Below are 16,861 nucleotides of genomic sequence, written 5' to 3' on the forward strand. Positions count from 1 at the left end.
TTTGTGCCACCCAACCACACACTCCAGACAACCAGAAATACACAACACCACTGCAGATGGTGTGAGGTGGTATTGGATAACCCCAGGGTCCTGGCCATGCCCCTCCTGGCTGCTGCAAAAATTAAGCCATCTGGAGGCTTTCAGCTCTGCAACCTGACCTGATCCACCTTGTCCCTCAAGAGCTTTTGTGACTCATTGTGCAGGACTCCACGCAGCAGCTTTCCATTTTCAGTGTATCTCAGGATACAGCAGTGAAGACAGTGCATCGCTTTTCCTTTTCTGGTAGCTGATCATATGGTGGGGCCTCCTCAGCACGTCACCTTCTCCTCCTCTTGTGATGGTAATCTGAAATGTTCACCTTCAGGCCAGTCCGTGGTCACTGTCAAGATCCCTGGGCAATTGGGGTTTCCCTTTCAAGGCTGCTGTGTGATCAGAGCAATCCACTTCCTCCACACGGCATCAGGGCCAGGAGGTGTGGAAGGGACTCCTCTGAACATCCAGCCCAGCACTGGCAGTCGGGTGCCTGGAGGAGCTGTGCTTCAGTGCCAAACACTTCTGGAGCAGCCCTTCATAAGGTGCCAGGAGCTCCTTTTTGGCTGGAGTGTAGCAGGCCCCAGACCCTTTGTTTTCCCAACTCCAGCACCCCAGAGATCATTCTCGAGTCTCCCCAGGTACTTTTTGCCAGAGGCTGCAGGAAGGACCATTCTCCCTGGCTGCAATGTACAGCAAGATTTTTCTCCTGTCCTGTCCTGACCCATCCAGGGGCTATTGCATGAACAATCTCCTGTTTATTTTGTTCAAAAGCTTGTTAATGTTCGGGACCTCACTTGAAAGCATTCTTCTTCCATGTCACATGATAGAGAGGAGGGCTGACAATGTGACTGTAATCTGGAATATGCATCCTCCAAAAACCCACAGTGCCTAGGATAGCCTGTGTTTCCTTCTGCTGGTTTGTGGGGACATAACTGATATTTTGTTAATCATGTCCATTGGAATCTGATGAAGTGCATCCTGCCACTTCACTCCTAGAAACTGAATTTCCTGGGCAGGTTCCTTAACCTTACTTTATGGCAAAACCAGCCTTCAGGAGGAATTGAATTACCTTTCCTCCTTTCTCAAAAAGCTCCTCTGCCATGTTCCCCCATACAGGGATGCCATCAATGAACTTCAGATGTTGCAGAGCCTCGCCCTTTTCCTTTGCAGTGTGAATCAGTGCATGGCAAACAGTGGGGCTGTGTTCCCACCCCTGGGGCAGTCAGTTCCAGGTGCACTGCACACCCCTCCAGGTGAAAGCAAACTGTGGCCTGCACTATGCTGTTGCAGACAGGTAAAAAATGTTATAAAAGCAAGGTCTTATACAATATGAAAATAGGCCTTGCTCTGCTAAATTAATAGCTAGCCTGACACTTCTTCTAAATGCAGCTAAGTAGTTTAGAAGTTCCCATGCAAAAACAATCTTAGGTATGAAAAGTTTATTAACACAACAACCTATTCTTGGGGAGAAAAACAAGTGTCCCTGCATAAATATTAGATCTGTTCCATGAGAACCGACAAAGGAAAAATTTAAACAACCTGAATCTCAGTACATACACACAAATGACCTTCTGACCAATAAATGAAGTAGGAAGAAAACTACCAACAAATGAATCTTGCATATAAGGTCTGTGAAAACTGTATAAAATAAGTTATGTGAACAAAGAATTGGCTTTTCCTGTATGAAGAAAATGGTGTCTTGGATGACTTATTACAACACTCTGCTGCCAGAAGAATGGAAAAAAACCCACATAAGTAATATTGATTGTGACACCACTTGGCTGCCTCTGACTCCAGTTCATACTGAAACTCCAGCATGTCCAGCACAGCAGCTCTCACAGAATCACAGAATAAACTAGGCTGGAAAAGACCTTAGAGATCATCGAGTCCAACCTGTGACTGAACATTACCTTATCTGCTAAACCATGGCATTGAGTGTCCTTTTTTAAACACCTCCAGGGATGGTGACTCCACCACCTCCCTGGGCAGACCATTCCAACACCAAACCACTCTTTCTATGAAGAAGTGTTTTCTAATATTCAGCCTAAACTTCCCCTGGTGCAGTTTGAGACTGTGTCCTCTCATCCTGTCACTGTTTGCCTAGGACAAAAGACCGGCCCCCACCTGATTGAAACCACCTTTCAGGAGGCTGTACAGAGTGATGAGGTCACCCCTGAGTCTCCTTTTCTCCAGGCTGAACACCCCCAGCTCCCTCAGCCGTTCCTCACAGGCCTTGTGTTCCAAGCCCCTCACCAGCCTCGGTGCCTCCTCTGGACGCGCTCAAGCGTCTCAAGGCCCTTCCTAAACTGAGGGGCCAGAGCTGCACACAGCACTCGAGGTGTGGCCTCACCAGTGCCCAGGACAGGGGAAGAATGCTCCCTGCTCCTGCTGGCCACACCATTCCTGAATGGAATAATCACCATTCTCAGTGATTGGAATAATGGAATAATCATCATTCATTCAGGCCACAGCAGTCCACCATCAGTCTCCACTGGACTTATGCACAGGCCATATGGGGCTGTTGAAGGGTGAGCAAGTCTTGGTGAGCACTCCCAGCTCTCCAGTTCAGGGATCATCCCATGTATGGTGTCCTGAAATCCTGGTCAGTGCCATATTGCTGACAGGGCACTGTTGGGGTGGCCATCAGTACCTGTTGTTCTTCAAGCCTCAGCAGTCACATAGCAGTCAAAGGATTTGTTTAATCTCCTCTGTCTCCACAGCAACTCTCCCCAAAGCCCTTTTGTGTCCTTGAAATGCCCTCTCCTGAGGTAATCTACACCAAGGATACACACAGGGCCTCTGGACCGGTCATGATGGGGGCTTTTTGCCACTCATGCCCAGTCAGGCTCACTTCAGTTCCCAGTACAGTCAGCTGTGGGGATACCCCTGTTAGCCCAAAACAGATGGATTCTGCCCCTGCAAATCTTGATGGCATCCTTGAAGAATTTCTTGTTCCTCTCTTCTCAGCTCACATACCTGTGCTCCCAGGGCAGAGATGGGGTTTCCATCCCACTTCCTCATGTCCTCTCCATGATCATACAAGTAAAACCACAGGTTGCCTTATGGTGTGTCCCCTTGTCTTGGGGTGATTTTATGGTGGTGCTCTATTTCCTGACCATCTGCTTTATGCCCAGAAAGGCTGCAGTAGCTTTGAGGTGAACCAGGGCTGGAGGCAGAGAGCCCCGGGCAGGCTCTGCTCAAACCCTCTGTCTCTGGGTGTTCCGGTGGTGCGGACTGGGACACTGCATTGTTCCTTTGGCTGGATTCGTTTTTTGGCTAGCTTGAAGCAAGAACGTGTTTTCCTTCCCTTCCTCTAGCCTGGAGGCTGTACCGGGAATCCTCTTGGCAGCTTTGTTTGTTTGTCTGTTTGTTTTTGGGGTTTTGTTTGGGTTTTTTTTCCCTTGAACTGTTTCATCTCGGCTTGTTTGCCTTTTCAGCCTGTTGAGGGAGCCAGTGGAGGGCTGCCCTGGACCAACCTCAGAGAAGCTGAACCAGCACGAGAGAGCAGGTTCAGCTAAACCCCCAGCGAGCTTTACTGCTGTGAGGAAGAGACTAAACCCCCCCAGCGAGCTTTACTGCTGTGAGGAAAAGACTAATGCCGGAAAAGTTCCGCTCTCTTCTGCCCGAGCGGCTCCGCAAGCTCCCGTCCCTCCCTCCCCTCAGGCAAACGGCAGCCGCCATCTTTGCCTCTCGCCCACACTGCAAGGTCGGGGTGGGCTGAAAGGTTCAATTATTTTTTTTCCCTGTGCTTTGTGGGTATCTTGCTTTTAATAAACAGTTTTACCTTTTTTTTTTTTTTTTTTTTCATTCATCCACGGATATTTCTTCCTCTCATTGGCAAAAAGGGATTATTTGAGCCCTTCTCTTTAGAGGAAATGCAAAATCCAGGGCATTTTCTCCTAAAATTTGTCTCTAAACTGAGACATCCCCCTCTCTTGAGCAGGGGAGCGCTTGCTCCCACTACCAGGGACTGGTCTGTACTGACAAGGTATGGGACACTTCTTCAAATTGCTGGACATACTTGGACAGTCTTTACACAGCTGAGATGCAGGCCCATAGGAGAAGAGAAACTTTGCCCTCATCTTGCCAGAGGTGGGCAACCAAATGATCTGGAGAGTTTGTTGTCTTTCTGTCCATGCCATCACTGCCAATGAGTTGGCATATGACAATGGTGCACTCTGTAGAAATTTATGCCACGTGAGTTGTGTACACTGGACTTCATCTGGATCTATAGGGGACTGCTTGTTAATTGAACCCCTATAGACTACTTCCCTGTTGGAACAAAAGCAGAAGGGTAAACTGAAAATAAACTGAAGTGCAATGGCTTCACCATCTAAAAAAGTACAAACACAAATTGCCAAGAGAGGCAAATAGACATTTAAAATATAAGAAGTGAAAACAACTGCACAAAGACAAAATTCTGTACTTGAGCCAAGCACAGCTAATGAAAAAACATTTTTCAAAGAGGTAAATAGACACCTCCAAAACCACCTCACTTCTCCCATCAGTCCCACAGGACCTCATGGTTTGTGGCTGTGGATTTCAGCCTTTAGGATGAAAAAATTTCTGTTTTGCTGCAAGAAGGCACAAACCTTTCAATTTACTAGCCAGCTACACTCCCTGCTTAAACAAACTTGTGTTTCATTATGAACCAAAATAGAGTCAGCCTTTCAAAATTTCTTTCTTTAAATCTGGTGTACTTATGAGCTGGGCTGCCTGGAAAATGGAGCAGCACAAGTCCTAAGGAATCTAAATTGCTCAGTGTCCTCTTGCTCTCTCTCTCCTTCTGGCGTCCTGTTGCATTTTTTGTCTTTTAAGACACTATGGGAGATCTACCATATCTATCTTCAAGTTCACAGGCCAGTTTCATCTCTGTAAACATCTAGGCTGTAAACATCAATAACAAAATGCATCAGGGACTTCTCTGCTGGGTGATGGAGGTAAGTTGTTTTTTTTTTCAGTAACACACTCTGATGCCGTTGCTTACTTTGTAAGAATAGACAATGAAAACCTTAAAACAAGCCTACAAGCAACATTCAAATGAAAATTACTTTCAAATGAAACCATCCATATCAATATTTTCTACAAGCAGCAAAGGAATAACTGGGAAATGTCTTTGTTTTTCAGTATGCAGACTGCAATATCCCAAACAGTTCTCTCCCGCCCTCTCCGCCAAAATTCAGATCTGACACTATGGCAAATCCTTCCACTATACATATATCACATTATACAGCCATGACACTATGTAGCTGAACATACCTATTGAAGAATGACACGTGACAGCAGAGCATGTCAGGAAAGACAAAAAAGCAGTCCTACAAACTGGGGTTAACAGGCAATGTGGCTTCACTTGATATTTTAATCAAATGTTTTCACCCAAATCTTTGTGAATAACATGCAGGCAGAAATGCCAGCTTCCAGGCAAGCTGGAGATATCTTTCCCCAAGCCTGTAGTCAGTGTTGCAATAAACAGCCACTAGACATTTGGCAGCCTCTAATATTTCCCTTCTTTAGGCAACTGCCACTTCGATAAAAGATATCTCCAATAAGCAAATCTGCCTGCAGGAGTCACTTCACTTTTTCCTATTCACAGACATGGAGGAATGAAAAATTAAATTTGATCAGGTCTGGATTTGAAAGTTCAAGACCCTGAGCTGGAAATCCCCAGAGGCTGGTAGGGTATTCTGGCAAAATATTGCTGCCTGTTTGCCCTGTGCTTATGTTCTGCCCTAGACATGTGCTGTTGGCCATGGTTATTAGAGAGGACACTGGGCCAGACACTGTCAGTCTGATTCAATTTGAGTCTAGATATTTTCTTATGTTAAGTAATACTTAACTGTTATTGTGGTAAGTTCTGGATACAATTTCACAGAGCAAGCTGGCTATGAAATGCCTAAGAAAATTGTTAATCACAACTGCACCAGATTTAAAGATCTTCTGCAGCAATTCTAGCACTTTAAGAAATCTTTAAATTGCCAGATACTGGCTTTCTATTTCACAACTTCATATTTTTATATAAATACTAAGCTGCTAATATATTATTTCACATGCTATTCTTCCAAAGTAGCTTGATAGAATCCCAGGAGCTGATTCTCAAGAACAGGTTAGTTTCGTGCTCCTAAATCAGCTATTAATCAATAACAGATGCATATCACATTCTGCCAGCTGTCTAGGGTAAAAGCTTATTAAAAGTATGCCTCAGTTCACTCAAATACGGTCTTATAGGACTAATTACCATGTAAGTATAGAGATCATTCTTGAAATTTGGGGATTTCAGAAGATGGGCTTTACAGAAGCTGGGGCTACATATTTCTGACTCATACATAAAAACAGAGTCTTGCAAAATCCAGACAAATCAGGTCTGTGCTCATGAACCGATTCAGATTCTGATTTTGCCCTTCTCCTTCAAACTTTTTCATAGAATCATAGGATCATAGAATCATAGAACCACAGAATCATAGAATATGCTGAGCTGGAAAGGGACCCGTCAGGATCATTGACTCCAACTTTTGGCCCTGCACAGACACCCCAACAATCCCACCTTGTGCCTGAGAGGATTGTCAAAACACTTCTTGAGCTACTTTCCTGGGGAGGTGGCTCCAGTGCCTGACCACCCACTGGGGGAAAAATCTTTTCCTGATAGCTGTCCTAAATGTCTCCTGATTCAGCTTCATGCTGCTTCCTTGAGTGCTGTCCCTGGTCACAGAGAGCAGAGTGGTGCTTGTCCCTGCACTGCCCCTTGGGAGGATGTTGAAGAGCCCAGTGAGGTCTCCCCTCACTGTCCTCTCCTCCAGGCTGAACACACCGGGTGTCCTCAGCTGCTCCTCACTGAGGCCTTCCCCTCCAGACCCTTCCCCATCCCCGTGGCCTCCTTTGGGCACTCTCCAGTGGCTTCATGGCTTTTTTGTGCTGTGGTGCCCAAAACTGCCCCAGCACTCAAGGTGAGGCCGCCCCAGCCCAGAGCAGAGCAGAACAATCCCTCCCTGGCCTGGCAGTGCCCCTGGTGCCCCAGGACAGGGATGTCCCTCCTGGCTCCAGGGCCCTGCTGCCTCAGATCCAAGGGGGCACTGACAGGACCCCCAGGTCCTGCAGCTGCTCTCCAGCCTCTCATTCCCCAGCCCATCGCCACAGCCAGGGGTGCCCTGTCCCAGTGCAGAACCCAGCTCCTGCCCGTGTTAAACCTCACATGGTTGGATTGCTCTCTAATTTCTCTAATTTGTTGAGGTCTCCCTCAAGGGATTTTTCAGGCTTTTTTTAGGATGCCTGTGCTAAAGCAGAAAGTGACAAGCTCCTTCTGGTTCATCTTGGCTGGCTCATCCTGCCGTTCCTGCTGATGTATTATAAAAGAGCATAAACAGCTTTTCTATAAATGCATAAAAGTCCTTGTATTGGTGGTTCTCATCTACAAGCCAAAGAACAGAACCTAGCTGGAAACTAGCAGAATAACAGCAGGTTATACAGATATTCAAAGTAAAGGCTGCCTAAGTAACACCTCTCTCTCCTGTGCAAGAGCTGAGAACAAGTCTGTTTCATTGACTGCATTCACTGCAGCTTCTTTTCCCAAATCTTCCTTAATTTGCACTTTCCAGTTGTCTAGTTCTTCTTGTTTTCTTTTAGATAATATCAATCTGTGGGAGGTTAGTCCCAAGCTACTTCCAATTTTTTAAAAATATATCACAGTTTGCAATTATGGTTTACTTATGTTTATGACATATCAAATTCTATCTAGCCTGCATTTTTATAGGAAGTACTACTCAAAGAAAGATTCCCGCAGGTAAATATTATAACCAAAATGTTCATCCTAGACATTAAGTCTTATTACATTTGAGGTTACTGACAACTGTGATTTGGGTGCTGATCAGAGTCCTACAACCTGACCTCTGAACGTGGCTGTGAATCCATTTACATCCATCACTGCTGTGTGAGCACAAAAAAAGCACCCGAGGATATGTTTGCTAGGCTGGAACTCATATTAATGGATTAATGGATTTTAAGCCTTTTATCTTTAGGTTTAGGGATGGATTCTGCCTTTCTTTGGAGTAACATAAATTTGGAATATTTTTGCTGAACTAATTCGCAAGCCTAACAGAGCAAGGTTTGGCTTTTGATTTTTCAAGATTTCTAGGAAAGCCTTTGTCCCTCTGCTGTGTCACTAACGACGGGGTAACACGGCGTGTTTATTGCAGCTTTCATCTGGAAAAGCCAGACTTAATGCGACAGTGGCAGGTAAGAGGCGAAAGGCGAAAGGCTAATGACCAAAAAAAACCCTCACAGCAAACAGTGAGTCAGCAGGCACTCCAGCTATAAGAGGAAGTAAAACAGGCAATAATAGCCTTGTTTACCCTAGGGGCTTTAGAAGATGTGGCAATAAGAAAAAAAAAAAAGTGAGAGGCATTTTCCTGACTCTGTGTGAACAAATACTCGTGGAAAAAGCGTTCTCCGTGAAGCAAACGGGAGGCAGCCTGGGCGTGCAGCCGGGGTTGCTGCTGTGTTTCCCCGCTCACACCTCGGCCCCGCACAGCTCCGCGCTGCTCCCCGCGCCCGGCCGTAAACCGGAGGTAAAACAGCGCTGCCCAAAAGAAAACAGCGCTCCCAGCGCAGGCACCGCTGGGATTCGAACCCAGGATCTCCTGTTTACTAGACAGGCGCTTTAACCAACTAAGCCACGGCGCCGTGCGCTGACAGCCGCCTCAGCGCGGCATTAATAGAGCCTCAGCGCAGTGTTCACGGCGCTGCCGGCGCGGCCCGGGCCTGCTGCTGCTGTGCCTCCCCGGCCCGCCCGGCCGCGGCTCTGCCCCAGCGGGACCGCGAACCGCACACGCGTCCGCGCTGCCTTCGGCACAACGCAGAGAGCGGAGGAAAACGCATGAAAGTCGGCCTTTCACACATTTATAGGCGAAACTACCGACGGCCGAGCTCCAGCCCTGCCTCACCCTGCAGCGCCTCGACAGGCCGCGGTTTATGGCAGGATACAAAGAAATATTCATCCAAGCATCAAAGAGACATCAAGTTACGGATGCTGCATTGTCTTGCTATAGAATCATACGTGTCATCTGCTTCAAACATGGTAGTTCACCTGCTCCATGAAAGCAGCTGAGAATATCCATGAAAGTTTGCAGGCATGTGTTGCTGCCATGTGTGGGCTCTGGGTACTAACAAATAGATACACATTTTCCTAATTATTACAGATCAGTACAGTATTTACTGAAGGAGTTTTTTCTTAACCAGTTAATGCTAGGAGAATATTTCTGAGTGCTAAGTTAATCTTCTAACATGGTTCTATACTTTTACTCCATTATGTTCTTCTTATTATACTTCTTGATGGATATATCAATTAAACAAGTGTTCAAGTTGCCTCACTAAGACAGAACCCAAACCAATAACTTCAATTTACTTATATGTAGATACATAAATGTCTCATAATTAAACATGTTTTCCTGCAAATGATGAATTAATTACTTACATGATTAGAGTGGTCACTTAGGGAATATCTGAGATGTCCTACAGGTAGGTGTTGAGATATATCACCCACTATATTGACATTGAGATACCTCTCCATCTTGGCGAAAAAGAGAGGAACCAACAAAAGCCTCAAATGCTTGGTGCAAGGAAACAGGTTCATGACATTAAAATTCTCCTGTCTTTATATCCCATATTTTTAAGCTTTTGTCCCAGGTTGCCATGCACAAGTAATGACTATCAGCAGCAAAGCAGCCATCTGATATAGCATTGCTGCCGCCTGACACACAGGTGAAGAAGCTTTTGTAACCATTACAAATCTCTCAGAGTGTCCTGCAACTCCGAGATCCCTGTCTCCATCCAGCAAAGCATCAGAGGCATATTGTGAATTTTAATCACACGAACAGTTCTGTGAACTCTCTGGAGCTGCTTACAATCTCACAGCCAGCAGAGGCTTAAAGCCTCATTGAAATGTCATTCTGCATGACTGAACCCAAGTTACTAAGGGACAAATGACCAGGTGGTTTCTCTCTGAAAAGCAGTTTAACGAGAAATTGTTTGGCAGCTGCTACCCACCTGCATTGTAAAACATTAAAACAAACAAACAAACAAACAAACAAACCTCACCCATTTTTTATTAAACAAACCCCCTCATCTATCTCTATAAATTTCAACTCAAATATCCAGAGGGAAAAGATTAAAAAATTCTAGATTAAAGTCCAATTCTCGAAGCAGTCAGAAAAGAAATCTGGGTGTTCCAGAACTCTAATGCTTCCTGAAATCTACAGAGGAGGAAAGATTATGAGCATCTCTTACAGGAAACAATGCTGTAGTCACTGCAGTTTAAAAGAAACCTTGTGGTGTTTCAGATTGAATTTCCCATCCAAAGTAATTCCTAATTCCTCGAAGACAATTTTATTACAGTGTCTCGTGACAGACTCTCTGTGATTATTGCTTTAACAATTGGCTAAATTGGTTGAGTTTATTTAATGTCATCAATATTTTTGGCAGTTGATTTGACATCTCTGTTTGTTGCATCCTTCCTTCTTAAAAGAGTAACAATGCCCTAAATTGACATAATGGTTTTCCTGTGTTGCTGACTTCAAAGTGAGCTTATTGGGCGAAGGCTCAGGAGATCATACTGAGCTTCTGGCACTGGAATGACTTTCTTCAAAAGCTTATGAGGAAAAATGACAGGGACAAAAGAACTCCTGATACTGTCACCTAACAGAATTCTAATCGTTACAATCCATTTGTTGCACTTTTTATTTTTAAATCTAAATGAGTTACCATCAGGCTCTGATTCACTGGAGCTAACTTTACATTTGTACGGCTGCTTATGTATTCTGAAGCCAATGCTTAAGGAATGTCAGACTCACTGACCTGAGTGGAAGCCTCGCAGAACTGAGGTCTCAGTAGCAAAATTACCTTCAAAGGAAAATTATTGTTCAAAAAACAATTACTGCTGGTCTAACTTCGGCCTGTTATCTCCTTTTTATAAGTGTATGGTGAAGAACGCTAGGTTTAATGTCTTACAGATAAGTCTTTTTGCCTTTCTCAAGTCAGGATCTCTAAACAGAATGGAATTATGTTTTTTCTTTTATTAAGACATTTTAAAAAATCAAGAGCTGCATTAACAAGATATTAACAAGATATTAACAAGATATTAACAAGATATTAACAAGATACTAACAAGATAGTAACAAGGTGTTAACAAGATATTAACAGGGCGCTGGCTGCTCCCGGCGGGGCAGGCGCGGCCATGGCGGCTGGCACGGCAGAGCGGGCACAGCTCTGTTTTTGTGACAAAACGAATGCAGCAGAAAACTCTGCAGCCTTAGCAGGAGCCACGGGGCTCGGGTGGACACGGGATGCTGGGCTAGGGGGTAGCGAAAAAGGCCAGGCAAGGGCAGAAAGCAGAGGGGCTGGGCAGCGGCAGCCGGGCTGCTCCGTGGCAGCTGCCTCACGCAGGCAGGGGGACGCCCCGCGGGAAGGGCAGCGGTTCGGGGGCCCAGGATTTTCCCCTGAGGCACCTGAGAAGATGGTGAGGGACCTTTACAGTCAGAGTGGGTGTTAATAAGGTCCCAGTTAGGAGCAAAACACTCAGGGCAGGAGAAAACAGAAACGGGCTGGACTCCACGATGGCAGCAAATTCTTCCAATTCCTCCGCCGCCGCAGCAGCTCCACCGTTCCCGCCAGTCCTGAGGGTGAGGGGAGGCAATCCCAGCCCCACCCCTGCCAAAATCTCACTGTCTCTGCCCTTCCAAGAGAAAATCCCTGAGCTACAGGAGTGCGGCTACATCCGCCCCCCACCTTAGCCGCTTCTTTTGTCTCGTAATTACAGGTCATTATTGTCTCTTTGCAACAAATTGGACAAATTTCCTTGAGAGAAAGAAAAAAAAAAAAGGAAAAATCCTAACCTCCCACATACAACTTCCCCTTCAATGTCTGTTTTATGTCGTTCCCTCTGGTTTTTCGTTGTTTCCTCATTCTCAGTCACAAATACAAGCGCTTGTCTTCAAATACAAAGCTCTGTGATTTATTCTCAGATACTCATCTCCCTTCTGCCTTTCCTCTGAGCCCAGCCTTTGTCACTTAGTTGTTAGATTTTCAAAATTTATGGGTTCCCTTTGCTGTCCTTCATGTTTGGAAGAACTTGCCTATAAATAACTGGAAATCTCTCTCAAAATAGAAAATCCTACTGATGCCTTGGAGTGGCTACCTAGAAAAAAGGCTAGACAGAGTTAGAAGAATAAAGTAGGTATTTATTAAAGGCCTTTGTCAGGAAAATTAATCCATAAACAGCAGAGGTTTATGTCTGGAAAGGAGACAGAGGAGTGCTGTAGCTTTATTCGAATAAAGGGAAAGGCCATGGGGCATTTCCCCTGGGGTCTCTCAAATTTTTGGAGGATGCAGCCTCCTTTTTATCCTGATTTCCTGGCCGCATTTCCTTCTCTCTTTCCCCATTGGCTGAAGTACTTCAGAGGTACAGAATCCCTGAAACGCCTCATATCTAAGACTCTCTTCTAATGTATACCCCCCCTTTTGTCTTTTCCATGTGTCTGTCACTCAGTGGAATTCCTTATGGAATTTATGGTTCTTCCCATTGATTCTTTCCTCTCCCAGTACCCAATTTTATTTATCAGCAGACCTAGTGTTTGTTTGTAAAGACAAATCTCTCTCATTCCATTTATCAGTCAGTGGTATCCTTCCCATTGTTTCTTTTATCTCGCAGTATTTAGCTCTGGTTACCAGCAGAGCCACGGTTTGTTTGTAAAGACAAGTCCCTCACTCCTTTTGCCTTCAATAGCTGCATCTTGGGCAGTGCAAAAGTGTTGCAGAGACTACACCCAAGATGGACGATGGTCATGAGTTTCTCAGATGAATATGTTTGTTATGTTTGCATATCAGAGGTTAGTTGTCCAATTATAGTTTCAGGTAATGAAGTCATATTCCCCTGGTTTGCTTCCCCCCCAATTCACTTTTGTTTATACTTTTCAGGGCCTGAGGCAAATGGTAGCCCTGGTTCTCAGGCCTGGAAGGATTGTTTTGTCAAAATGTGAAGAGAGCTTACAAACACTTTACATGGAGTTCAGAGTTACACACTAATGGAGTGTAGGATCTGCAAAAAATAAAAGCTAAAACTTAAGGCATCACCACTTAAACATCTGCTTTGTTTCGGTACAGCAGCAATCAACAGACTGCTGAAGTGCTGAGATGATGACCCATAGTGAATTACTGGTTAATTTATCATACAATCGTTTTGGTTGGAAAAGACCTCTGGAAAAGACAGTGATGAAGTTCAACCAGTTACCTACTGCTGCCAGGCCTACCACTAAACCATTGTCTCTCAGTGCCACGTTTACAATCCCTCTCTTTAGATCTCTCTGGGGATGGTGACACCACCACTGCCCTGGGTAGCCTGTTAAAATGCTTGACAAGTCTTTCCATGAAAAATTTTTTTCAAATATCCAAATTAATTCTCCCATGGGGAAACCCGAGGCCATTGTACTTCTCCATCACCTCCTATCTACTTACCTACACACTGAGTTTCAAGCGATTTCAGGAAAAGGGCTATCTTTCTGTTGTATCTGTGTGATACAACAAGTCAAGGAAGTTGATCCTGCCCCTCTGCTTCTGGTGAGATCCCACCTGGATCCTGCCTCCAGCTCTTGGTTCCTCAGCACAGGAAAGGCATAAAGCTGTTGGGTCAGGTCCAGAGGAGGCCAAGATGATCAGAGGGTTGGGGCAGCTCTATTGTGTGGAAAGACTGAGACAATTGGGATAGTTCAGCCTGGAGAAGAGAAGCTTTGGGGTGACCTAACTGTGCCTTTCCAGTACCTGAAGGGAGCCTGCAAGAAAGAAGGAGAGAGACTGTTTACAAGGGCCTGAAGCAACAGTAAAAGGGAAAATGGCTTCAAACTAAAAGAGGGTAGCTTTAGATTGGATATGAGGAAGTTCTCTGCTGCAAGGCTGATGAGGCCCTGGCCCTCAGGTTGCCCAGAGGTGCTGTAGCTTCTGCATCCCTGGAAGTGTCCAAGGCCAGGCTGGATAGGACTTGGAGCACCCTGGGATAGTGGAAGGTGTCCCTACCCATGGCAGTGGGGTCAGAACTGGATGATCCTTAAGGCTCCTTCCAACCCAAACAATTCTATGCCTCTATGAAGTTCTTTACTAAACAAATAAAAATATGAATCAAAATTTACAAATGGATTATGGTGCCCACCTGACTGTAAGCATCTACCACAAAAACCCATGAGGACTGCTAACATGGGGTTTTTTATGACTCCCACATACTCTCATGACATCTGAGAGTAACTTACATTTCAGAGTATCACAGATCAGTCATATCTTCACCTAGGTAAACCATCTTCCATGATTAACCCAATTACTTGAATCAGATTTTTGTTTGTGTAGTACAAAGAGATTGTAGAATCAGTCAGAAAGTAGGCACCATAAACTCCCCTCATGATGTGTTCTTTTATTTGTCTTCTATATGAGAATAAAATCTTGTACCTCTGACTGTAACTGCCCTTTTTGATACCAAGAGCTGCTGCCTTAGAAGGACTTTTCACTGGAAAGAGCTATCCTGCTAACTTGGCAGCTCTTGATAACAGATAAAACTTGAAAGTAAATTAATTTTTCACTTTTTCACTTATTTTCTCAGTGTGTGTCAGTGTACTAACTGACACCAGAATGATTAGGAAAGTCTCTAAGATCAAAGAAAGAAAAAGATCAAAGCTACTGTGTGTTCTTGTTCTATCGAGTCAAAAAAGTCTTGAGTCAAAACTGCCTTTCTAGACTTACCCAGTCTCTGTCTGCTGCATGCACTATTAATCTTTGTTCTCCAAAGGATATGTGGACTGTCAGTTCACAGAGGTACTGTTTGTTGTCAAGAACTTCAAATGCTTTCTCAGTACAGCCAGTCATTTGGTATCTACTCTTTCAAAGGGGAAAAAAGAGAATGCCAGAGTGAAAACTGTCAGGGTTGGCCTAGCCCCCCATGACCCAAATCCACCATACTCTCCTGAATTCCAATTGCTTCAGCTGTTCCTGTAGGGGAGGAAATTAGGCTCATCATAATATATTTTACATAATCTTGCCTGTACATTGCTGTCAGAAAGCTCCCAATAGTCAGGCAAATACTTTTAGCTAGATTCTGAAAAATAAGCATTGCTCAACATGTGTTAAAGAAAACCTCCTTAGCCAGAGATAAAATTTCTTAAACAGAAATTACACACTTCAGGCAAGTGGCACATTATAGTCTTTTCAGCAAAAAGAACACTAAAGGATCTACTATACTTTAAAAAAAAAAAAAAAGGATTATCCTAGCATTTTCTGGTCTTGATTTCAGTTTACTTACATGTAAGAGAGCTGAATAGCATTTCATTGAAGACAGAAAAATAAAAGTTCCAATTCTGAGTTCAGACAAAGCAGGAAAGTTTGGAACTGTCAATATGGCAGTTATTAAACTGTACATGTCATGACTAACACACTGAGACATTTATTTTAGTATGCCCAATCTACAATATATGCTTACTGTTGCCACGTGTTTATTTATTGTCATTAAAAGATGTGGCTTTTTCCTTCTACATTTCCTGGTTTCTTTGAGCTAGCCATCACAGCTCTTGGCTAACATAATACTGCTAAGCTGAACCTTGTCTGGACTTTTTATGCTTTTGGGCTTCTTGGGCCTTTTCAGTATGGCTGGGAAAGCTCCTGGTTACGGTAGAAACAAGCACTGCACAGCAGGAAATCCGAATTTTAGATACTTTATTAAATAATTTCATCAGAATTCATATTACATCAATGCACTGTTATCAATTCTTAGATTAAGTCATGACTGCTCAACGCATGCCAGATCTCAATGCCCGCACTCTGCTTAGCACAGATGGAGGAATTTGCTGGCAGAGCACTCAGGGGTTTAGTCCATCAGGGTGAAAATGAAAGCAGGAACCACAGGAGAATTTATCCTAAGTTCCAGAGTTCCACTTGACCGAGCAAAGTTCACATCCTTGATACTACCTTGAAGCAGATTTACCGAATCTGGTAAAAAGAAAAAATGCTGATGGATGGGGACTGTGTTTTTATTTTTCTGGAAGTTTGTTTTCCAACTCTTCTTCCTCTCAAAAAAAGTAATCTTTAAATCTCATGAAGTCTGTCAAGTCTTTCAAACACTTGTTTCCTTGTTTCTGGCCCACCAAAACACAGAACATTGAGCTCTTAGGCCACAGGTTTAGCCAACACTTACAAATTTTGGCAAAAATATTTTGAAAAGTCTTTTCTTTGCTCCTTTGGGAGTTTGCTCATGACTGTCAAGCACGTGTTTGTGTGAGAGGACTAACAAACACCAGCTGCCATAAGCATTAACCCCATACAAAGTGACAGAGAGCCTTTCACCCCTGGCTGCCAGCAGCCCCCAGCTCCTCCTGGGCACGGGGCCCAGCCCTTCCCAGAGCACCTGAACCCGCAGCTCCTGCCTGGGCTCCACGCTGGCCACGGAGCTGCTCCCCACCACCTCCAGGCAGCTCACTGCCATTTCATGGTTCATATCGAAATTATTCTTCAATATGACAATTGCAGACAAAAGGCAGCATGAACAGTTTTCTCTATAACTACATCAAATGAGGCAGTTTATAAACATATATGATCTTTTAGCTCATGAGCCATAATAATTTATGTGAAATGAACTCCACAGGGCCAGGGCTTGGGCTTGATGATCCTGATGGATCCCTTGAGTTGGATCCCTTCCAACTCAGCATACTCTGTAATTCTATCAAAGGTCATTGGTTTAGAGCTGCTATAGTAAATGTTATGCAGTTTGGAGAGGCAAAAAAATAACAGCCAAAAACTGCGATGTGAAATTCTG

At 44.4% G+C, this 16,861-nt stretch overlaps 1 non-coding gene across 1 annotated transcript; it reads right to left on the reverse strand.

Moving 5' to 3' along the window:
* Window positions 1-8,632: 8,632 nt before the first annotated feature.
* On the reverse strand, window positions 8,633-8,706 carry TRNAT-AGU (transfer RNA threonine (anticodon AGU)). The gene has a single exon. It is a non-coding gene; the product is annotated as a tRNA-Thr (tRNA).
* Window positions 8,707-16,861: the final 8,155 nt, after the last annotated feature.

The sequence above is a fragment of the Prinia subflava genome, chromosome 13 (genome assembly GCF_021018805.1).
Source record: "Prinia subflava isolate CZ2003 ecotype Zambia chromosome 13, Cam_Psub_1.2, whole genome shotgun sequence".
In the NCBI taxonomy this organism is placed as follows: Eukaryota; Metazoa; Chordata; class Aves; order Passeriformes; family Cisticolidae; genus Prinia; species Prinia subflava.